The sequence below is a fragment of the Musca domestica genome, unplaced genomic scaffold (genome assembly GCF_030504385.1).
Source record: "Musca domestica strain aabys unplaced genomic scaffold, Musca_domestica.polishedcontigs.V.1.1 12, whole genome shotgun sequence".
Taxonomy (NCBI): domain Eukaryota; kingdom Metazoa; phylum Arthropoda; class Insecta; order Diptera; family Muscidae; genus Musca; species Musca domestica.
Window position 1 is genome coordinate 2,652,601 of NW_026712155.1, and position 25,430 is coordinate 2,678,030.

At 34.9% G+C, this 25,430-nt stretch overlaps 1 protein-coding gene across 6 annotated transcripts in view; it reads right to left on the reverse strand.

Moving 5' to 3' along the window:
- The window catches only part of LOC101892971 (diacylglycerol kinase eta), a 116,891-nt gene that overhangs the window by 56,000 nt on the left and 35,461 nt on the right, over nucleotides 1-25,430 (reverse strand). The gene's annotated exons all lie outside the window — the stretch shown is intronic.

Below are 25,430 nucleotides of genomic sequence, written 5' to 3' on the forward strand. Positions count from 1 at the left end.
GATTACATGCCTTTGAAGACTGATGATAGTGAAACATTTGCTAAAGATTATCTAAAACTAACTATTTTTGAACATGAACTAAGCAGGCAATTAATTCTGTAATGATGCCGGATGGGAGAACAAAATTAATTTTGAATGCTAGTCTGACCCTACTACACAGTTATTTTTTACTACTACTACTACAGTTATTTTTTTATAGATGAAGAAAGATCATTTGATGAGACGAAATTGGCCTTTTCAGAATGCCTCTTTGGGAAAAATCCGTTTTAGTATACTTGGAGTCTGCCTGGCTGGTCCATGACTTAATACTTTTATCAAGCTTAGATCGAATCCTTCATAAACAAATCGTATCCACAAACAAATATAATATTAAGGGCCAAGGGGATGTCCGATTAGATTAAAACTTTACATATGGTCAAACTAATGGCAAGGACGAAATAGAGGGTTCTTTCTATGACTCTCAGTTAAAAATTAAAAATTTTGATCAATCACAGCACAAAAACAAAAAAATAATTATAGAAAAAGTGAGTAGAGAGAGAGAGAGAGTAGAGGTTCAGAGCTAAGAATATGAAGACACACGTTTACATCGGGAGGTTACCAAAATAGTTGGGGATGTTCCCACAATTTTTACATATTTAAAAGTATTTCAGTTGAAATCAATGTATTTCAGGCATATTGTGTCATGGGCTGTATTACTGGCAAAAATCCTGGGAGTGTTAAATTAGCCCTCAGTCGAGTCGATAAAGCGGTGTTTTAGGTCGTATCCTTGAAAAATATTAAATAAATCCTTTAAAACGTCCAATAACACATTTATCAGATCGAAGTATCCTACAAAAATTGTTCCTGATAAAATTGATCCCATACATAATAAGAACGCCTTAACAAAAGCAATAACAACCAACCAACACTCAATCACAATAACAACACACAACCCATCTCATCGTTGAATAGCCAAACATTTACCACCCTAATCGTGAGAAATAATTCTCATTCACATGGCTATATCAGTGACATATAGAGTTTTTGTTGCGGTTGGCATATAAGGCCCGCTACTGCAGAGGGCTTGCCTAAAAGGTGCATAGTGATTATTAAAATTATTTACTGTGCTCCGGCTAACAAGCATCGTTAGCTGGGAATATATAAGGGTGAGATGAAAAAACTGCAACCAACTTAAGACTGCTATCATTTCTAAGCCACTCGTCCGACACCTATTAAAATTATTCCAGTATCAGCTCATTATATTATTAAGAGTACAAAAGCATTTTGGCGAGAGTTTTCCAGAAAAAAAAGTTATTCGTGATGGAATTCAAGCGTGATAGTGTATTTGGCTGGAAAATCACAAGTAGTTATCGTTAGAGCACTCCAGCATTTAAATGTGAATGATAGTTTGTGTCTGGTACCATTGCTCGTTACCGTGATACTTGTAGCGTAGCCCGACATCAAAGAAGTGGACAGAAGAAAACAGCAACATCAGCAGAAATGGTTCGAAAAGTAAAGAAGCGACTTGATCGAAACCCGCGTCGCAGTGACCGAAAAATGGCTCGTGAGCTGAAAACATCGCAACATTCCAAATATTAAAAAATGAGCTCGGGGTAAAGCCATGACAATTCCAAAAAAATGCCAGAACTTACACCGCAACGGTGTAGTGAACTACCGAATTTGGTTTCCTCCGATGAGAAAACATTCGATGTCCACGCCAAAGAGATGAGCTGAAAATGTGCACCTTCGGTTGGCCACCAGAACTCAAGCGCCGGCCATGGTGATGGTGTGGGCCGTCATCATAGCCGATGGTAGCTCTCCGCTCGTATTAATCGACCGTGGCATCAGAAAAAATGCCGAATATTATCGCGAAAATATTCTGGAGGGTGTATTAAACCCTTGGGCACGCAAACATTTTGGACGCAGACTTTGGCCATTCCAACAGGACTCAGTACCATCGCACTCAGCACGCTCCACCCAAGAATGGTTACAAAATGAGGTTCCTCGCTTTCACCAAGATCTCCGGATACCAATCCGTTGAACTATTCTGTCTGGAGTATTTTGGATAAAATGTTGGCACCAAAAATACCAAAGTATCGATCACCTCAAGCAAGCGCTTCGCCGGGAATGGGCCAAAATACCGTAGAGCAACATTCGGGCATCGTGTGGCGGTTTCATTGGCCGGTAAAAGGCCATAATTTGGGTCAAAGGTGGCCAATTCGAAAAATCTAAACTTATTCTAAAATTTGATGCTATTTCCGACAAATTATGGAGTTTGACTTTGTTGCAGTTTTTTATCTCACCCTATATATTAACATTATACAACAATGAGGAATGTCGGTACAAAGGTACTAGAATCCCAAATTTAGCCCACTTCTTAAAAACTACGGCACACTCACGTCATATGCGAAAATAGACAATAATGACCTACTTGTTCTGTTATCTCACCCATAATAAAGTAGAAAATTTAAATAATCAGATCTCTAAAAAAATTAAAATAAAAACTAAGCGTTAATTTTGTGCAAACTTCATAACTCTCTCTAATTCTACCATTATTAAATCTAGCGTGAAGATGAAATACATCGATCAATTTTTTTGTCCGTCAGGTTCGAAAATTGAAAATATGGATCAACTCTTTTTAATACCTCTCTCACAAAGAAATACGATTTTAATTAAAAAGATGGAACATATTCACTAATAGAGGGAAACGGTAAAAATTGTACTTTTCACATTAGTTTCATAGAAATTTAGCGATCAAGGGCTGAGGGTATATACATGTGAGCAGACCAACTACTAATTTTCAACTAATTAACCCCACAAAAAAAATAAATAAATAAAAATACTAAATCATTCATTCCTATTTAATAAAAGTGATATGTTTTACGTCATAAAAATCATGACGTACAATTCTATTTCCAAATACGATTACATACAATTGTCAATTTCAAAACAAATTCATGAGCCAAAAAAAAAAAAAAAACGAAATACAAAAATCTTTTGGAGACACATCAAAACAAATTAACTTAAAAGGTTTTATGTTAATGTAAACGTCAATTTCTCCCCCTGCCACACAAACAAAAAGTGATGTGTACTTGTATCTTGAACCGAGTTCACTTTACAAAATTGTTGTTGAAAGTGATTGCTGTCAGACATCATCAGGAGATGTCGACAATAATACAAAAATTGACAAAACCAAAAAATAAATATCATCCAAAGAAGACAGGTCCTTGGAGCGAAAGCAAAAGGGGGAACCCCTATAATAGAAGAAGCAAAGACGTCAAAGTATCCTGCTGTAAAAAGACTTTTAAGAAAACTGATATTGTAATAGTTGAGAATATTTTATAGAAATTATTAGAGAATATTCCTCGTCCTTCCATAAACATATGTGTGTATCTTAAAAAAATTAAAATGCCAAAAAATAGAAAGCAACCTGTCCCATGTCGCCAAAATTTATTATTATTGTCACTTACAAGGTTTGTATTTTAACGCAAAACACATAATTTGTCTACATGTCTGCACTTACAATTTACCTCTCCCCAGAAGTTTATTTAATTTATAAGCAACTCAAGAATAACACATTTGCATAATACACTCATACACACACACACACACGGTTATTGTCTTCATCAGCAGCTAACCATTTGCCATGACTCTTTCAACGCTATGTGTGTCCCGATGTGTGGGACCTAATGTTTGTGTTTGTGTGTGTTGGTGCTCACAAAAAAGTCTTCAACCTCAAAGTATGCAGCATATGTTAAGGTCATTATTTTTATATTTCTTGGGGCAGTGGATTATCAGCGAGTGTGTGTGTAGGTGTGTGTGTGCATTGCCGTCTGAGTACACTCGTAAGTGTTATGTCTTTATCTTTCATCACAATCAAGTGTTATTGTTGCTGTTGGAAAACATCCTGAGCGGAAATAGATTGTTTCAAAGCTTAATGAAGTTGTCCGGTTGCACGTGAATGAAATAAATAATGATGCAATCGGCATGAATAGAATATGTTCAAAGAAGTCGACATTAGAGGTAGTTTGGTGTGACAGTAGTTATCAAAAAGTGACAGTAGCAAGTTCAAATGTGACATATCAAGTTATGGGGTATTCATATGAAAAGTTTTCTCAAAATCTACCCCAAACCAAAATTTATAGGTAAATCCAATGTGAGTTAGGCTATTTTTATAAGAAATTTATCAAATTGTGTGCAGCATTCATATTCCCCAAACTTTCGGGGATCCCATGTAAGTCTTAAAAACTGGACCTATATAAGCACTAATTTCTTGCTAGGCCTTGTAGCCAAGCTTGAGAAATTAGACAATTTTGCTGGAGCCGGAAAAATACCTCGGCCTCGGTATTCATTTTTATACCCTACAACACTATGTATTAGGGGTATTATAAGTTTGATTGGGCAAAGAATTATGTAACACCTCGAAATAAGGGGACTTCGAACATATTGTAGTGTTGTAGGGTATCACATGGTCGGCCTCGCACGGCTATAGCCTATGATTATTTGTTTTTTGAATAATTCTTCACACCCATCTTAAGCCGGATGCAAAGCCATATGGCTAGAGAGGATATACAGAGTAAGATGGAAAAATGGCAACCAACTTCAGACTGCTGTCATTTCCAAACAATTCGTCCGATAGCTGTTAAAATTATTCCAGTGACGGTTCATAATATTGTCAACGAAGTGGACGGAAGAAAACAGCAACATCAGCAGAAATAGTTTGAAAAGTAAAGAAGCGAAACCCGCGTCGCAGTGGCCGAAAAACGGCTCGTGAGCTGAACATATCGCAATATTCCATTCGGCAAATATTGAAAAATGAGCTCGGGGTAAACCATTGAAATTCCAAAAAGAGCAACAACTTATACCACAAGAGAAAGAAAATTGACACAAAAGAGCGAAAGAGTTGCTTCGCTTGGCCGAAAGTGGTGAACTGCCGACTTTGCTTTTCTCCGATGAAAATGTGCACCTTCGGTTGGCCACCAGAACTCAAGCGCCGGCCATGGCGATGGTGTGGGCCGTCATATATACATATAATCGACCGTGGCATCAGAATGAATACTGAATATTATGGCGAAAATATTCTAGAGGGTGTATTAAAGCCTTGGGCACACAAACAGGACTCATCACCATCGCGCTCGTGCCACCCAAGTATGGTTACAAAATTAGGTTCCCAAGTATGGTTACAAAATTGGTGGCCAGCGCACAATGGCCACCAAAATATCCGGATACCAATCCGTTGACTATTGTGTCTGGAGTTTTTTTTTTTTTTTTTTTTTTTTTTGGAAAGCAGGATTGGCACTAAATAAACCAAAGTGTCGATCACCTCAAGTAAGCGCTTCGCCGGGAATGGGCCAAAATATCGCAGAGTAACATTCGGGCAGCGTGTGGCGGTTTCATTGGCTGTTTGAAGGCATAATTCGTGGCAAAGGTGACCAATTGGAACAAATCTAAACTTATTCTAAAATGTGAGGCTATTTCCGACATTTTTGCTTTAATTCAATAAAATTAAAACAAATGAAAAAAATTTAGCGTTTGACTTTGTTACAGTTTTTTTTATCTCACCCGGTACAGTAAATTTTTGTATTTTTTATGCTAATAAAATGGTGTGAACCCCTTCATTTCGGATCCGATACCTTCTGCCAGACAGACACACTTTCGAATAGTCGTGGCTAGGTTGACTTGAAAAGTTTATAAACGGATTTCGTCCAAAGAGACCTAGGGTATAAAACGGTAGTTTCGATTATACCAACTTCAAGCCCAATCAAATGATGGTAAGAGAAAATACATTGGGAGAAAATTTATTCAGAGAAAAAATTCAGGATACGGTAGCTAATATACACCATTTTAGATTTTAGAGCAGACAGATGGGAACAAGGCTGGATTTTCTTTCATAAAAATTAATGTGTATTATAAAATGTCCTTTGACCCCTTTTACTTCGCTCTATCGTTGACGTTTGATGGCTCCAGAAATTGTAATGTGTGTATATGTAAAGCTGCATGGACTTAGAGATAAAAAGTATTTGTTTAGATTACATGTTCCAAACTAAAATCAAACTTAGAAACTTCTTCATCCCCCAAAGGCTTTGTGGACCATAGGGATCAAAAATCACGTAAATACACGTGTGTCTTTCAAACCCCAACGGAGCGATTTCCGAGAAATTAAAGTAATGTTGCAGCACAAACTAACATTACAGTGAAGTTGTTTCTCTCTCGGCCATTCTCCAAATTTCCAAACTAATCAAATCAAATACTGACTTTGACGTGATTCCCTCTTTAACAACCCAAAACGAACAAAAAAAAACATCCCAACAAATCACATATAATTTAATGTTTCCTGTAGCCTTTTCTGGGAAAAATAATCGAAAAACTTTTGTTTGATAGAATTTAGGTTATAATTCTTGTAATTGTTAAGACGTGATAGATATTCCAATAAAAAAAAACGAAGGAGAAGAACAAAAAACAACCTCTATTTGTAATCGAAAGAAAAAGTTTGTATTACATTATGGCATTTGCTGGATTGAAGATATTGACTAAAGCACAAAAAGACACCGCCGTAGATACAATGCAAAGAATGAGGACATGTGAGTGTGTGTGCATGTATAGTGTCAAGTGTGTACAAATAAAATGACACCCCCAGGGAAATTGGAACTCACGCACATTTACGATTGTATCGTCATCCAACACCTGCCTTTGAGGATAAGAAAAGCTCGCCCGCACATACACACACACACGCATACTTATACATACGCACTCATTGTAGCCATAAAACAGCTCCTGCTGCTCTTTGTTGCTTGCCCCACAGTTATGATTCCAATGCGTGTCAAGTATGGCTCTTGGCATTTTCATTTACATCAACATCTTTATGAACCCAGCATGGACCAGAAAATGGTTCTAATGGAACTGACAAGGCTATGGATTGGTGAATACACTATACTCACACACACAGACACACCGTTATCTTAGGCCATCCGGGATGGTGGGATGGATGTCGGTAATGTCTATCTCTTAATGTGTTTAAAGGTATTATTATCATTAGAAGATTATTTGAAATTTATGGGCACGGCCTCATGTTTCCCCTTCCATTTAGATTTATATTTCACTACAGCGCGTCCAAGAAATTCGCACAGCTACTCCTTGGCGCCGTTTCAGTGCCTCACACATACATTAACGCCAACGGATTTGTTTTTTGGAAATACCTAGAAAATGACAAAACTCATTGAGTTATTTTCAAAAGGAATTGTCATCCTAAGTGCTAAGCATCGTTTAAGTGCCTGTAAAATGCAGAGAGGAGAGGATGATAAACTGTACAACAACATCAGCAACACCAACACCAGCAGCAAATGGGTTTCAAGTGTGAAACTTAAGAGGCTATGAAATTCCTAACCGTTTTTTCATTAACGTTGTTTGTCAGTCAAGTGCCTGGAAAATGTAAAATGATGTACTTGTCAAATAGTTATGTTTCTTCCCAGAAAGGTCAGAGGTATATTAGCAACACACCACGTGTGGGGAGGGGAAACTTTCACCTTTCTTTTGTCTGAAAAGTTGGCGAAGTTTTGCAAACAAATTTAAAGTTAAAGGGATACGCTCCAGAAAAGGTTGAACATTTTTTAAAGGGCAATTTTTGATTTACTTTTCTTTTAAAAATAAAATTTAAAAATATATATTTCAATATTTGTGGAAGGCACCATCCAGATTGAGAGGAAAGGGTTAAATCTGCAAACTGATTTTTATAATTTGAGATTTAAATATTAATTTAGTTCAAAATGTACATGAGATTAGGTTTTCATAATATTTTTAGGTTAATGAAAGGGGAGAGGCGAATGTGGAGAGTGCACTAATTTTGGGATCTATCTTCGCTTTGCCTCTTTTTTGCTTTTTTATATATTTTTTTTAATCGCATGAAGGAGATTTCAACCCTTCCGCAGGTCTCTTATTATACAGGGTGAGATGAAAACACTGAAAAGACTGCTGTCATTTCTGAGCCACTAGTCCAGCTCGGCAGCTGTTAAAATTATTCCAGTAGCATTATATCATTATACTGTACAAATTATACTGAAAACTACAAGTGACTATTGTCAGAGCTCTCCGGCATTTAAATGTGAATAAATCTCTTGCGTCTCGTACCATAGCTCGTTACAGTGATACTGGTTTCGTAGCCCGACGTCAAGGACGGAAGAAAACAGCAACATCAGCAGAAATGGTTCGAAAAGTAAAGAAGCGACTTGGTGGAAACGCGCGCCGCAGTAGCCGAAAAGAGCTAGCAAGCAAATATTGAATAATGAGCTCGGGGTAAAGACATTAAAATTCCAAAAAGTGCAAGAACTTACACCGCAACAGAAAGAATATAGACTCAAAAGGGCTAAAGAGTTGCTTCGCTTGGCCGAAAGTGGTGAACTGCCGAATTTGGTTTTCTCCGTTTCCAATGAGAAAACATTAGTTGTCCAACAGTTTGTAAACAAACAAAATGGTCGCGTTTACTTGCCAAAAAGGTCAGCTGAAAATGTGCGCTTTGGTAGGCCACCAGAACTCAAGCGCCGGCCATTCTGATGTTGTGGGCCGCCAAAACAGCCGATGGTCGCTCTATGCTCGTATCGACCGTGGCATCAGAATAAATGCCGGATATTATCACGAATATATTCTGGAGGGTGTATTAAAGCCTTGGGCATGCAAACATTTCGGCCGCAGACCTTGGACATTTCAACAGGACTCAGCACTATCGCAATCAGCACTCGCCACCCAAGAATGGTTACAAAATGAGGTTCCTCGCTTCATTTTCAGCGCACAATAGCCACCAAAATCTCTGGATACCAATCCGTTGGACTATTGTGTCTGGAGCATTTTGGAAAGCAAGATTGGCACTAAGAAACCAAAGTGTCGATCACCTCAAGCAAGTGCTTCGCGGGGAATGGGCCCAAAATACCGCAGATCAACATTCGCGCAGCATATGACGGTTGCATTGGCCTTTGAAGGCCATAATTCGTGCCAAAGGTGACCAATTCGAACAAATCTAAACTAATTCTAAAATTTGATGCTATTTCCGTCATTTTCTGCTTTCATTCAATAAAATTTAAAAATGATGTCGTTTGACTTTGTTTCAGTTTTTTTAACTCACACTGTAGAGGGGACAATGGATTGATTTTTGAAATGCATGTTCCATTCGGTACAGAAGTGCCAAATGGCACTATATTTGGTATAAAGTGGATGAAGGTAATAAAGTAAATGGCATTTCATAGTCTATCTATAGCGTAAGAAGATCTTCTACAGGCTGTCTGTTGAAGGACAACTTCTAGTCTTCTATTAATAGTCAATGGAAAATATTATACGGGCTTTATAAAAACGAATCACCTCCCATGGGTAGTATATTTATAGAAGTGTCTCCACATAATAGTTTATTGACGGAAAACTGTTTCAAGTCCTCCTTTGAGCGGATACATTTGACAGGTCTTTTGTTGATAGAAAACTTTTTAAGGTATTCTATGGATAGTAGGCTTTTACCTCGACAATATACACTATCCAAGCTTTTGTTGACATAAAGTCTTCCACATACCCTTTATTGGCAGAACTTCTTCCCCTTCTGTTGATGGATCTCTACTTGGTCTATTATTGATAAGAATCTTCTATTGATAGAACGGACGTGCACAAAAATGCATCCGATCATTTTTTGGGTTTCATGATTGCCCAACTGGCTAAAAATAAACTATTCCATGTAAAATATAAAATGACAAAGTGACCATTTGGGAGGGCACCGGGTCCGAACCTCTTGTAATTTCCTTACTGAGGTTTGATTTTTAAGGAACACAGGGTTTCAATTGGCAGAATATATTATTTATGTATTCTAATAATGACGATTTTTTTCTTCTGTAGAGCCTTTTTTATACATATATACACCTGTAATATCCTTTGTTGTCAGAGTACTTTCTCTAGGTGTAAAGTATTTAGGAAATGTTCTATAGGGAATTCCGCACAATATATTCAACATTTTGGCCAATATTTTGTATATTTAATATACCACTTTTTTGTTTATGCTTACTTCCAGGTAATGTCAACTCTGCCACCCTTAGTAAGGTATTAAAAAGTTAGAATCCTTGTTTTTTAATATTTATTTCTTCTAATGCTGATGCTGCTGCACAAAATCATTTTCCAACTAAAATCCTTTAAGTGGTGAAAGAAACACTAAAACACAGAAACTTACGAACTTTTAGTATTTGAATATTTTATGAGCGCAAAACACGGCAAGAACACATCATTTATCCATAGACATTTGCATATGCATACATATACTACACATGCAGATGTATGTGTGTGTGGAAGACGATCAGAAATATATACATGATTGTGTCCTTAAAACACTCACACACATACATCATTCAATGTATCCATTCATATTCAACTTTATGATACCTGAAGTGCTTTGTGTGATATTTTAGTTGGTTTCGGTTGGGTCAAACTTTTGTAAATAATTTAAGAGGTTTATGTCAACATCAGCAGCAGCAGCAGTCGCAATAACAACGACAACACACTACGGTCTGTCTCAGTGTGTGAGTGTGTATTGGGTAGACATCTTCGTAGAAGGTTAAGGTGAAATTCAACAGAGTCAGCATCATAAACTGAAAATTGGTGTGTTTTATTTTCGAAGAACGGTTAAAACACATAATATGAAACGTACATAAATACATATACATATATAAATTCATGATCCTCTCGTTTTTTAATGACTTCAAAAGAAAGAAAAAATAAATATGAATAATGAATGGTATTACACGTAAGTTTTTGTTTGCAGTAAAAAAGAGAGGATATAGTTGAGTGTAACGGTTTATATCCCACATATCTGTTGGGAGGGTATAAAACATGGGTTTTATAAAAAATATAAAGGATAATAAAATATATATTTAAGGAATTAAGAAAATATGGCAGTGCAGATGGGAGAGTTGGTAGATGACCTTTATTTATATATTATATTTTATTTATATATATCTGATACATTTATATTTATTTTTCAAATTAAAATATTGAAACTCATTTATTAGGTTATTAAATAACATTATTTTGTCCAGTAAAACAGAATGATAAAGCGGTTCAAAAACAAGATAGAAAACATAAGTCCAATACCATACGTAACATAAAAAATTAATGGGTGTTCCAACTAAAGTCCAATGGTGAAATCTTTTTTTTTTTCCTGCCCAGAAATGTGGAAGTCATGATGTTTCAATAAGACGGCACCACATGACATACAGTCAGAGAAACAATTCAATTTCAGCATCGGTCATTGACCGGTCGTGTTTTTTCGAGTTTTGGAGACCAATGGTCGCATAGATCGTGCGATACCTTCATACCTTCAGGTTTTTTCCTGGGGGACGCTGCATTAATGAAATACAGGAGCATTTACGCAAAACGGTTATTCTACATTTTAATAAAAGATTGGGTGTGCGCCAGCAAAGCTGCGACGACTATATGCACGATATCCTTTTTCATACATAAACTCATTCTGTTTGCTTTACGATGTAATAAAGTTTAACCTATTTTTTTTTTTAATTCCATATTTTATTTAAAATTTAAAAATTGCGTTCTAGTTGGGACACCCTTTACATATATTCAAATCCAGAATGCATTTAAAAATTTTTAACTCCACGATTTATTTGATCAGATAGCTCTGGAATAATACTAGACTCATGATTTTATCAGGAACTCCCACAAAAACGTTTCCAAATCAGGAGTTAATTATACCCTTAGCCATATGAGAGAGAGGATATATATCATCATATAAACTTATCTTTTCATACGACCAAAACGTCCCACATCGAAATAACGATTTTAGACCCTAGGTCTCGTTTCAGAAAATTTTCAGCGATGTCCGTTCGTCTGTCTGATAGTATCCGGGTTATTATCAAACTTAGATCGAGTTCGGCGGTGGGTAAAGGTCGACATTTTCAAAAAAAAAAAAAAAAAAAAAATAATAATAATAATAATAATAACAATAATAATAATAATAATAATAATAATAATAATAATAATAATAATATATTTTACTGCACAGAAGGAAAAACGATAATCCAAAATTTTGAATAATTATAATTCTTATAAAATGTGATGTAAGAGTCCGAATGTCTTCGAATTACACACATTACATAATTTCTTCTAGCACAATATCCGCTGTGAAGATGGGATATATCGGGCCACTCGTTCCTATAACGCAACCCACAAAATTCTCTCAAACCGAAACCTGAGATGAATATGAAATTTATGATTTCGCATAAAATTTGATATAAATGTTCGATTTTCTTGTAATTTTGCCCATATCAATATTTTTATCTGCATTAGATGAAGTATGAAAATGGAATACTTCAGTCGTCTGGAACCTCATACACATTTAAAAATTTTCTCAAAAATTATCGCATATCTCATATAAAGTGAAGGAAGTAACCAATATAGTCCAAACCTGACGTAATACATAATTTTTTTAAGGTCCGATACGAAATAGACAGCATTGGGCCATTCCTACGGAACCTACTCCATAGAGGGCCAACAATTTGAATAATCATAACAGAAGTCAAAATTTATTTAAATAATCGAATATTGTATGTATGTAAAATAGTATGTAAATATTTGAAAGTTTGAAAAAAAATCTGGAAATAATTTTTCTTTTATATGGGAGGTAAAAAAGAGTGAATTGGGATGAGTTCTTACTCTGTATTTTTAGTGATACATTTTGACACCCGCTGTAGCCATAAAGCTAAGGATATAGTGAAGGGATCCCATGGATTAGGGAGGAAACCAATTTCCAAGCAAAATCTGATGTTTTCTGCACAGTACACATAATTCTCTCTTATCCGATCCATGCACTCACTGCTCTTCGTTGTTATACATTTTCCCAAACAGACAAACAAACACCCCACTGTCTTCCAGAAAGGTAAAGCGCTAATATTTGATTTCTTTGAAAAATCTCATTAACATGCCACCACAAGGTACACAGTTTGTCAAACGCCATTCATTTGCCATTTTGAGCTACCGCTGAGTTCACGTACCTAGAAAAGTCTTCTCAAAAGGATTTAATTACTTTTAAAGTTCTCACAGAGACAATTTAACATCTGACATGCAGGTATCATAAACAATTGTTGTATGATTTCACAAACGATAATTAAAAAAATTACGCCAACATTTGTTTATACAACTTTTGCGTATGATGGGATGTTTTAAAAATATTTAAAAAAGAGATGTAACTTTGAGTGATTTAAGATAATTGAGTTTACACTTATCCCTGAAAGGATGGAACACATGTCAGAAAATTAATAATTTCTTTTTATTTTGACAACCTCAACAGTTTGGAGACTCTCATAAATTTAACTCCAGACCAATTATTTTATACTGAAGAGGAATGCAAAATGAAGAACATAAATTTCCAAAAATTATAAAAATTAATATTTAATGATTACAAACGAGCAGGGTGTGTCCCTTAACATTACGTGTATGTAAGTGTGTGTTTAGGGAACTGTCATAAAAATGTAAGAATATTACATGCCCTAGCTACTCCCAATGACATTTAAAGTCATTTCAATTATCAGGAGACTGCCAATCAAAAGGATATAAGGCTGACAATTCCGTTGAAGCTTTTAATATTGAAAAATTGTTTTGTAATTTGAGAAATTAAATTTTCACCCAAAGCTGCAAATTAGCTTAACCCGTAACCTTGTCAATCGGTAGACATGAAATATTTGATGCTCCTAATTCTGGGAAAATGATTATGACATTAAATTAAACATTTAATCAAAGGGGGGAAACCTTAGACATAAGTACTTTGACATTTAATTAAATCCAAGTGGTATTTATATTGTGATGTAGAAGAACCAACTGCTCAGTTCTTTTGCTGTCAAAAAACTTTGTTTTAATTTTTTATAAATAACAAATATTTCTTTGTTTATTTCTCCTTGGAGATGAGCTTAATGATCTGAAATTTGTAGTGAAAAAGAAAGCCAGAGAGACATTATCACACACTCACCACTTTCGCCGTGGGTTAAGCGGCTCATCAGCTATATTTGGTGTGAATGATGACTTGTAAGGGTCGTTCTTTGGAAAATAACATTTATTTATATCGAAGTTATTGCATTTCGAAGTTATATCGTCTCAAGTTCTACTCGAAAATCCTTTCAACCACAAGTTTGTTTTTTTGTAGTGATGGATTTTTTGTCAAAAACAACTACATTGCTTCCAAAGCAAATACCGGTAAAAGTGTTGCTGTAGAAAGACTCTGTAGTAGCTCTGATCATTGAGACGGTAACTTCTAGGTGACAGCGAGGTTCGAGGTTCAAATCCCAGCCAGGCTCAGGGGAAGGATGGAAGTCTACGCTTGTCACATCTACATCATGGAAGAATTTTGAAGGTAACCTTGTGCCATCATGAATCTGTCCGTCTATGTATTCTTGTGAACAAAATTCAAGTCGCATTTATTATCCGATGGAGATAAATTTTCCAAGCAATATTTGTTTGGCCGAAGGACGCATCCTATTGAAATTTGTAATAATCGGATCAGATTTAGATATAGCTCCCACATAATATGCGCCCCATAAGAATGGTGTTTGGTATCAGATATCAGATACAGCCCAGAAATACATCAGTCAAATTTTAGATCGGATGAATTTTTTTTATATAGCTACCATATAAATCTTCAACCGATTTCGGGTTAATAGTGACCCAAATGGCCAATATCAGTCCAAAAGTCCTGAATTTTGGCACATCCGACCGAATTCAGTCTAGAAGCAAGTACATCGTAATATGAATTCCACAACAACGACATTTGGTACCAGATAACATATTCAGTCCAGAAATACCTCTGCCAAATTTTATCGAGATCGGTTCAGATTTGGGTATAGCTCCCATGTATATCTTCAACCGATTTCGGGTTAATTGTGTACCATATGACTAATATCGGTCCAAATGAAGTGAATTATGGCACTTCCGACTGAATTCAGCCTGGAAGCATGTACTTCAAATTTGGTGGAAATCGGTTCAGATATAGCTATATCTCCCATATATATGTTTCATCCGATATGATATACAGCTCGAAAATAATTCTGAAAAATTTTTAGCTTCTATATTCATCTTCTATCTATATCTATCTATCTATTGCTCCAATAAATATTTTTTAATTTTATTTGATTCAAGAGGTACCAAAGCCTCCGCCAAATATCTTAAAAATTAATTCAGAGTTGAATATAGTTCCCAAATTGTGACTAATCTAAAGCCATGATTCGCATTCAAATAAGGTTTATAGTTTTTTGTTACGGAAGATCTGCTATATATGCATAGTGGTATAGGGTATCATATAGTAGCACCCAACCGACTTTTGACCTTTCCTTACTGTTTTTTTTTTTCTTTTTTTAATTCTTTAAATTCACATTGTGCTACAAATGCGAAATCCGGAACATAATTCATATAACTGACCTACTATTACCTTTGAATTGGAACATTTTCCCCAAGAATTGACAAGACATATAACATTTGACGGATACATTCATTCCTTCTTCAAACCACACAAATCCCAATTTCTTGGAATCGAAAACATTTTGAAACCACTCACGTCTCCATCGTTGCTCCGCTACCATTTATTACCTCAACAATTTTAATGACTTTGAATTCAAAGAAAAAAATAGGACAACTACATAAATGGCAACAACACATGAGCTCGCAGCCACAATAGATGGAAAATGACGACGACAACGACGATGATGATGATGATTAACAGCCAGTCTATGTCATCAATGTGGGAGAATTGTTATGCTTTTTTTGCGTGGTTGTCTCTGTGTCTAACCATAAATGCATCGGTATCGCTTATTCTTCTTCGGCTTCCTCTTTGTTGACTCCTCCACATTTGCGGAAAACGTCGCAGCAGTGGATTATTTTGTAACATTTAGTCATGCAATTCATGAGGGTTTCCATTACCGTTTGCTCGGCATTTGCACATTTGCTTTACACAATTGTCCTTTAATTGTTTCCTTGGAATATTGGAAATGCCTTAAATGGAACAGTGGTGAGGGTTTGAGTAGGGAAACTTCTATTGGAGATACCTCTTTCAAAGTACAAAAAAAATATTTTATATTTTACATTTACTTAAAAGCCGGTGGAGTTTACGTCATTTCCCCTTTTTGGAAAAAATCTCTGTCACCCAAAGAGTAATTTTTTATAAGTCTCATGTTTGTCCGTTTACATTTTATATCCTCCGCCCTAACGAAAAATCGTTGAATTCTAAGAAAAAATGTTAGCCAACTATTTCTAGTTCCACCTAATACTAGTTACCCTATTTATACAACTAGCAGTGTCATGCCATGACGTTATGGTCACAGTTGCATTCATCCGCATCGCGTATCCTTGAATGACATTAAATGAATTTATGTATTCTGCCATAGCCTTGTTTGGGTGTATGTTAGGTTTATTAAGGTGTTTATAGTGTCCCCTAGCTAAATCACCTTACGGAGAACATTTTTGAATGTAAAACAGTCGAGAGTTTTCATACAGGGGCAAGGTGAAACTTTCATGTCTCTGTGTGTGTGTGTGCTCTCCTTTGGTTTCATAACCCCAACAACCGCATTGATGATGCATTTATTTAACGCTAAGTTGCAATGTATTTAACACTACCAAACACATCCATACATGTTTCCACATATACACTCACACACACACACATATGTGTGCATTTTTGAAGGATGCCGTTTTGTAAATAAATCAACATTGTATTCGATTTGAATTTAGAATGCCATTAACATTTAAATTGCTGTATTTAGAAGGCCATGTCAGTTTGTCAGACTGTCACTGGGTGTTACTGGTTCATAATATTTTTTCTCACTTACTGGGTAGTTGTGTGAGAATGTTTACATAAACCTTGATACAACACAACAGCAACAACAACAACAAATAAGAAAATCCTATTATTTTTATGGGTGTTTGCAACAATGACATAATCCCTCCACAAAACTTAAATGGCAACTTAGAAACAATCACACACACACACGACCAAACACACCTCAACTTATTCGCCATGATACATACACTGGTGGCCAAAACTAAAGCAACTTAAATCGCAAAGACAATAAATGTCCTGTAACTTTTACAAAAATAAACAAATCGTAATTATTTTTCCAGTTTTATATGAGGGGTTTAATTCACTTTTAAGAAACTAAAAATAAAAATACAAAAATAATTTTGAACGAAAAATAATATGTGGAAAACTAAAATGACCCAAATTTTGCTTGGTCAAAACTAAAGCAACTTTTGAGTTTTTATTTTAAAATAATTAAATTTTCGCTAGTAGTCGAGAGCATAACCATTATTTTTGATAGCAGCTGCACACCTACGAGGCATTGAATCTATAACACGCTCAATTTGATTCATGGATGTGCTTTCCCAGGCACCCCGAATTCTTTAGAAAATGTTGTGCTTATTTATTTCCGAATCTCACTTGATCTTCCTATCTACGATACTCCAAAGGTTTTCTATGGAGTTTAGGTCAGGTGATTGTGCCGGCCATAACAAAACATCAATTTTTGACTCCCGCAACCAATATTTGACAAGTTTTGATACAAGTTTGGGATCATTGTCATGCTGAAACACCCAAATCAGCCGAATATTTTACTCAGCGTAAGGGAACACCGTGATGTCCAACACATCTTTGTAAATAAACCGATCCACAACTTCCTTTATTTTATGGATAGGCCCAAGTCCATAGAAAGAAAAACAGCGCCACGCCATTTTTGACCCCCTCCTCATGCCTCACTGTACCTTTGCAACACTGCGGCTTGAGTCCTTCATTTTTTGGTCTTCTCACCGTAAAATTTTTCACTTCTGAGCCTTTAATATTAAACGTAGACTCATCCCAGAAATAATGTTTTTTCCATTGAGCTTGATTCCACTTAATATTATCGTTTCCGAAAGCCTTTTTGATTTTTTCAGATATAAATGGTTTTTTGATGTCTTACGGGCATGCAGACCAGCTGCCACTACTTGTCTACGCACTGATCTCGAGCTTATATCCAATGATTGCTCTCTCACCAATCCAGTTGAACTCTTAAATAGTTGTTTCTTATTTCTCTCACAATTTGTGGATCAGTACGGGCTGAAGTTTTTCACGGCCTTCATCCGTTATAGACTGTTACTACTGATCCAGTTTAAAAAAACCGACTTAGTATACAGAAATAATTATGAAATCACATAAATATTTATGAAATATTTCTCGGAAATCATTTTCTATGATATGTTGTTTTGATAGTCACTGATAATTTGCTGTTTTATTCATGTACTGTATTTGCTTCAAGCAATTTTTAAACTTTTTTTGGCCAGTAGTTAAAAAACGAAAAGAAAAACACATGCTATTGTAAAAAACTTCTCAAAAATGATTTATGACAAGCGAAATTGTCGAAGGAAGCAAAAAGCGATAAATATAACAGTAAAAACAACTGAAATTGCAGCGGTTATATGAATGTGCAACAGAGTTGCTTTTGTTTTGTCCAAGCCAAAATCGGGTCAATTGATTTTAGCATACATTATTTTTTATATAAAAAGGAATTTTGGTTTTTTGTTTTAGGTTTTTAAAAAGTGAATAAGGTACCTAATTTAAAACAAGAAAAACTTTGTCATTTTCTTAATTTTTAAAAAAAGTTACAGGGCATTCATTCTTTTTGTAATTTCAGTTGCTTTAGTTTTGGCCACCAGTGTATATGTACATATTATAATTATGAAATGAATATAAACATGAATTTCCCGTTGCGGTTGAGGTGTCAACGTATCTAGCTGTAAATAAATATATGTAATTAAATGCATGGGATATTAGTCATGCATTGGATTATTATGAAACTACTTAGGGGAATTATAATTGTTGGAAGGACGAGGTTTGGGGGGTGTTCACATTTCTCAGATATTTGCCGGCAATGATTTTCTTACAAGAAAAGCTAATCCCCTGCTAATAGGTATTGCATACGAAAATGTCATTACATAGAATTGTCAGATGTTTGAGAAAAAGTGGGATGGAGTGGGTGAGTACTGGAAAAAAAAAACTTTGACACCTAATCATTATGAAATTTGCAATTTATTAAAATATGAAACTAATTTGTTGCAGAAGAATACATTGTACTTTATGGAACCTAAAATATAGTACTGTATTTAGCTGCATTTTAAAATCACATCAAATCCAATAATCTTATGTTGATGTATAATCGAAGGGAAAATGGGGTAAACAAAAAGTTATTAAGAATTAGGTTTTTGAGTTTTGAATTTCTAGGCTACTATTTAACTGAAAAACCAGTAAGGAAAGATCAGAAGTCGGGCGACTATATGATATCCTACACCACTATACGTATGTAGTAGAGCTCCCAAAAACAGAAAAGTTTATATTGCGAATTTATATGAAGTAGATGATACCAACTACGAACCTTATTTGAATATATATCATGGCTTTATAGTAGTCACAATTTGGGAACTATATCCAACTCTGAATTGATTTTCCAAAAATTTGGCGGAGGATTTTAGACCTCTAGTACCAAATAACATTGCTGAACAGTGCATGATATGACTTCGATAAGGATTATATTAAAAAATATTTGTTGAGGCAATGGATATACCGGACCCAGTATCACCAAATGGAAAAATTCGTTGGAACCATGGTACAATGAATTCAAGGTAGGGCAGAACTACCATATGATTTATTTTTTTTATTTTTCTGGCTTAATATGTCAACTTCATTTGTTTATGTGTGTGCATTCTTTTCAATAATAAAAAAATGTTCAGAAAATATTAAAATTCGGGTGTTTTCAAAATGCTTATTGCGACGTATGCATCGAAAAATCTACAGTTTTTGTCGCAAGATAAACCATTAGAGATATATAGAACATGATTTTGAAAAAAAAAGTTGTTTGCTTTTTTATTGTTTTGATAGTAATTCTGACATTACAAGCCAAACAGGTAGACCTCTATACTTGCAATTTTTTCAAAGTTAGCCTACCTTGTATTCATTGTACCATGGTTGGAACATGAAAAAATCGATCCAAATTGGGCTGATACTACATATATAGTCGACAATAACCCTAAAATCGAATGAGGGTGTATATCGAAGGTATATACAAATCTGAAGCGATCTCGATAACAACACCAAATCGAATGACACATATATATGGGATCTATAGCTATAACTGAACCGATTTTCACAAAATTTTATGTACTTGTTTCTGGGCTGAATTCCGTAGGAAGTGCCAAAATTCAGTGCATTTGGGCTGATATTAGTCATTTTATGCACAATAAACCTGAAATCGGATAAATATACAGATACAAGTGAGCTATTTCCAAATCTGAATTGAATCTGAAATTTTAAACACTTATTTCTGCGCTGATCTGATAGCTGGTACCAAAGAACATTATTGTGGAGTACATATTACGCATGTAAGGAACTTAAAATCCGATAATTTAATATATTTTTCTAGAATGATATTTGTCGGAATTGCCAAGATTCAGTTCATTTGGGCTAACATAAGACATTTGGTGCACAATAAACCTGAAATCGGATAAAGATATATATATGTGAGCTATATCCAAATTTGAACCTATCTCGATAAAATTTAATATAGGTATTTCTGGCCCGTGTCTGGTACCAAATATTATTCTTGTGGAGTGCACATTAAGCATGTGAGGGACTTAAACCCCCAAATCGGATGAAACATATATATGGGAACTGTATATATATCTGAATCGATTTTCTCCAAATTTTATGTACTTGTTTCTAGACTGAATTCGGTCGGATGTTGCTAAATTCAGGTGATTTGGCTGACATTGTCCATTGGGTGCACAATTAACCCAAAATCGGTTGAAGATATATATGGGAGGTATATCTAAATTTGAACCGATTCTCACCAATCTCAATAGGGTTCGTCCCTTGGCCAAACACATATTGTTTGGAAAATTTCATCTCAATCGGATAATAAAGTTTTTATAAGGCATAAATTATTATAAGGCATGCCGGCATTCATCGGCAAAATCGACTTTTTTCTTTCAATAATTAAAGGAAAAATCAGTCAGATTACTGAAGAAGAGCATACAATAGTAGACATGTGTATCTGCATCCCAAAGAAACCTAAATAGAGGGGCAAATTACTCCCTCCCAGACTTATTGAAGCTTTCGGATTGAAATCCGTAATAGGGCGAAAAGGTAAATACCCCAGTTATTAGTGTTGTACCCTTCAGCAATCTGTTAAAATCAAATAAGATTCGGAATATTTTAAGCTAAGCTTTCAAATTTCCTTAAAAAATTGATCAACATTACAAACGGTTTCTTTTGTAATGAACCGGTCAAACCATAATACAACCCTTCGACGGGCAACGAGCAAGACCTGGAACTAACTTAATTTTAACACGGGACCTGATCCGAAAGGATATTAAAGACGATTATCTGGTATGCTATGCAAGAATGAAAAGCGATGTAAAAATTGACAGCTAAATATCCTCAATTTGTTTAAATAACTTTAAGCTCTAAATACGACATGGTAATTCTTTACAACACACCCACCGCTATAGCACGTATCAGATCTTGAAACCACAGATACTAATCCCAATAAGGTAAATGAAATGACCAAATTGAGGGACATTATTGCGGTCACGAGCCTCTGTCTTGATCCTCAGAAGGCTTTTTTATTGAGAGCACCCACCCAAACAGATTTTTTTGTTACTTTTTCTTTGTAAATTTAGCCGTGTAAAATAGTTATATGATTCCTTGCCTCTAATTGGCTGATATGATGATTTTGAAAAATTGCCATCTAGTTTGATATTTTTCGTTTCCGTACTTTCTCTCCTTTATCCTCCAAAAAGGATGGGAATACAACATTTGTTTTTATTACGATAAAGTGCCTATAAAACATTTTAAGTTAAAGAAATAAGAACAACTGCCACCATTTTAATGGACTTTGGCAAATTTCGTTTATTTGCAAAGTTCAAAATTTCGTACTTAATTCAATGTGTTTTCTGATTTATTAGAAATTGTTCAAATTTATGAAAAAAAAATCTCTACGACGGCTTACACATGATGTAATACTTCGATATTGGCATTATTGTTGTTATTATTATTTTGTATGACAGACATATTTGATTGCTTCTCAAGGAAACATCAATAAATTAGATGCCAGATGCAGACGGCAAATGCTACCGCTGTGTTTCCTCTTAATGAACGGCTGTTAAATATAGCACATAATGTCAAATATGTATTACACAAATGAAAAATTACACTGCGGAAGTTTTTAATGTGTTCGAACAATTTTTAAAAACCAAAAAAATTAACAGCGGTATATTTCAAAGGATTATTTTTGGGCAAAACTGAAAACAAAAGTGAGGAAGTTCGTGAACCTTCCTCGACTGAAATTATGATTTTCTAACTATATAGCTTTCAAAAAAGTCAAATTTTTGTAAAATGATGAATTTATCATAATACGAATATGATTTCCGATATGGTCTAAAACTTATGAATTTTTTTAAGTTTTCTAGACCACACTGTGGCACAAGGTATTATGTATTTATGCATTTGTTAATAAAAAAAATTGATAAATCCATTCTTCCTTTTGATGATCCGTCCGTCTGTCCATGTATTTTTGTAAGAAACGTATAGGTCGCAATTATTGTCTGATTTGTATGAGTCGTTTCACAGTTCCTTTCTTTAACCCTAGCACGAACCATATTGAAATTGGTGATAAGGGGTTTAAATAATATCTCCCATTTTCATAACAGTGATATTCGGTACAAAATATCAGAAATAGATTAACAAATCATATCATAGAATTGTTTTAAAATATCCCTCTAATATTTCTGAGTCAAGAATCATTTTTTTAATACTTAATTTAAATTCAAGGATTTAACGTTATCCGTCTGTCTGTCTGCCTGTTGAAATCACGATACAGCTCACATTATTTGACGTAGAGCTTAAAAATTTGCAAAACAATTTGTATTGTGTCTAGGATGATTGGTATTGAAAATTATATATATCGGTCTACGTTTTGGTATAGCCGCCATATAACGGAACCTCCCGATGTTCGGCAGTTTGATGATTTTCACATTTTGTCTAAAAATTGGTATTTGTAGGTCATAATGGGTTCTAGATCAGGTGGCGAAACATTGTATGTTTTTGATATCTTGATGATTTTTGCCACATTTATTTACGGATTTGTCTAAAAATTGATGTTTGTACTTAATAATGGGTTCTAGCTCCGGTGGCTAATATATGTCAATGATTTTGTATAGCCCCCAGATAACAGTACCTCCCAATATTCCGTTCGTTGATGATTTTTTCCACATTTTTCCACGGATTTGTCTAAAAATTGGTATTTTTAGTTCATAATGGGTTCTAGCTCCGGTGGCAGAACGTTGAATATTTAGGTTCACGTTTTCCTATAGCGCTCATATAACGATACAAGCCGATATTGGGTATTTTGATAATCATAGTCACATTTACCCACGAAAGTCTTTCAAATTTGATATTTGGGAGATGACGACGAAACGTTCCTGTTTGGGTATAGGCTCACCCGCTTTATGTTTTTTTTTTTTTTTTTTTTTTTTTTTTTTTTACAGTTTAGCAGAACTATCCAATCGGTCTTACTGGTTTTTTTGTAGCTTAAAGTGGAACACGTTTGAATTCAGATACTTTTATATAAAAATGTTTTCTTTACCCAAAGTTGGAGGGTAATAAAAGTTCGTCCCGGCCGAGAGAGCTATTTGGATATTTCTAAAATAAAACAAATATAAAGTTATCAATTTTCCATATTTTGTATCCTCTGTCAATTTCCTCGCAGTGTAGTTGCAAATGACTTAATCGTTTCTCATCTCCCCCACTTTTGCGAAATCTTTGAAACAAACAAAAAAATCAACTGCAAAAACACGATGTCGATTTTAACTTTAATGTATCGGTTTGTGCGTGTGTATGCCAAAGTACGTGCCTGGAATAGCTCAATGTCTAATAATTCCGTTTGTGTTGGTTCTTTCAAGGAGGGAAGATGATGAAGAAACAAACTTTTTCGAAACATTTACCAACAAAAGCGACAATTTTACTTTTCAATGAGCAGTCAAGTCGACAACATCTTTAGCAGCAGCAACAACAAAAACAACGATCGACATGTAATAATTTCACACTTTTTATTCAGTTCTTTGCATGTATTAGTCAGTTGTGAAGGTTTTTCCAAGAAGTGTGGCTTCAAGAAATGTATGCAAGTGGGCGGATGGGTGTGTCTGAAAAGTGAATATGTAAGCATAGTTGGTGCTTTTTAATATCTTAGTTATGTCGGCATGAATATCATATGTGTGTGTGAATGCATGCATGCATGTGCGTATGTGGTGAACTCATGTCTATGGTTGTGTAAAATATTCTTTTGTTATTAGAATTCTCTTTGCATTGAATTGCGTGTTCGTTCAGTCAAGGGAATTTTCAAAGTTTCTAACCCTCGGCAGAACATGTGTTTTTTTCATTTTCCAGTTTTTTTTTTTTTTTTTTTTCTCAAACGCATCAAAGCAATATTGTTTGAATTGTTATTGTTGCTGTATTTTTAATACAACATTATTGCTGATTTGATTGTTCTTGTTATTTGCATTTAGGTCTTAGTTATGGTTACGCATATCAATCGATGAATGAAAATGAATGGAAATGGGAAAGAAATGCTTCTGTTATTCATCCATGTCCATTATAAAGACATTCCATACCATTCCATCCCTGGCATGAATATTGAATGTTATATCTTGATATTTATTTGTTCGAGAGGGGAGGATTCCATAGATTCCATAGGGAGGATTCCCAAGAGATTAGCATGCAAATGTGAAGTCTTTGAAGACATATTTGAAATTTCAAATGGGAATTCCTCAGGTTCTTAGATACAGCAGATAGTGTTTTTCTTTGGCTGACATTTTCTTGGTGATCCAGCTTAAGATGCAAAGCCATTGTATTGATGACGTCAAGACCAAAGGTAAAGAATTTTGTATTAATCATGGTATGAAAATAGAATACCTTTTTATATCACTAGTTGGGCAATTATCTTTTTTAATATTCCCCAAATATGATGTCGCACAGTGATTTGGAAATCGATTTTTTGTAATCACTAATATTTGACATTTTTGTGGAATTCGATAACCAACTAAGTAAAAAAAAATAATTAAATTACTTAAAGGCGTGGGGATGGCGTTCTCCAAAAATGGCTATTTTATCCCCTTAACCTTATTAGAGAGGTTACATATAATTTGATACTGCCAATAAATTCCTCATCGAAATAAAAATTTCAGACCCTATGTCTCTATGGACGAAATCCGTTTCAGGACATTTGGAGTCAATCTAGCGGTGTCTCTCCGTCTGCCCATCTGTCTCCTATCTTCTTGGCTTATGCGCACGACGAGAGTATTCCATTTGGTCCGTAGCCTGTACAAGGTAAAATTTTTAGTAAAATTATATTAAGTTCTAA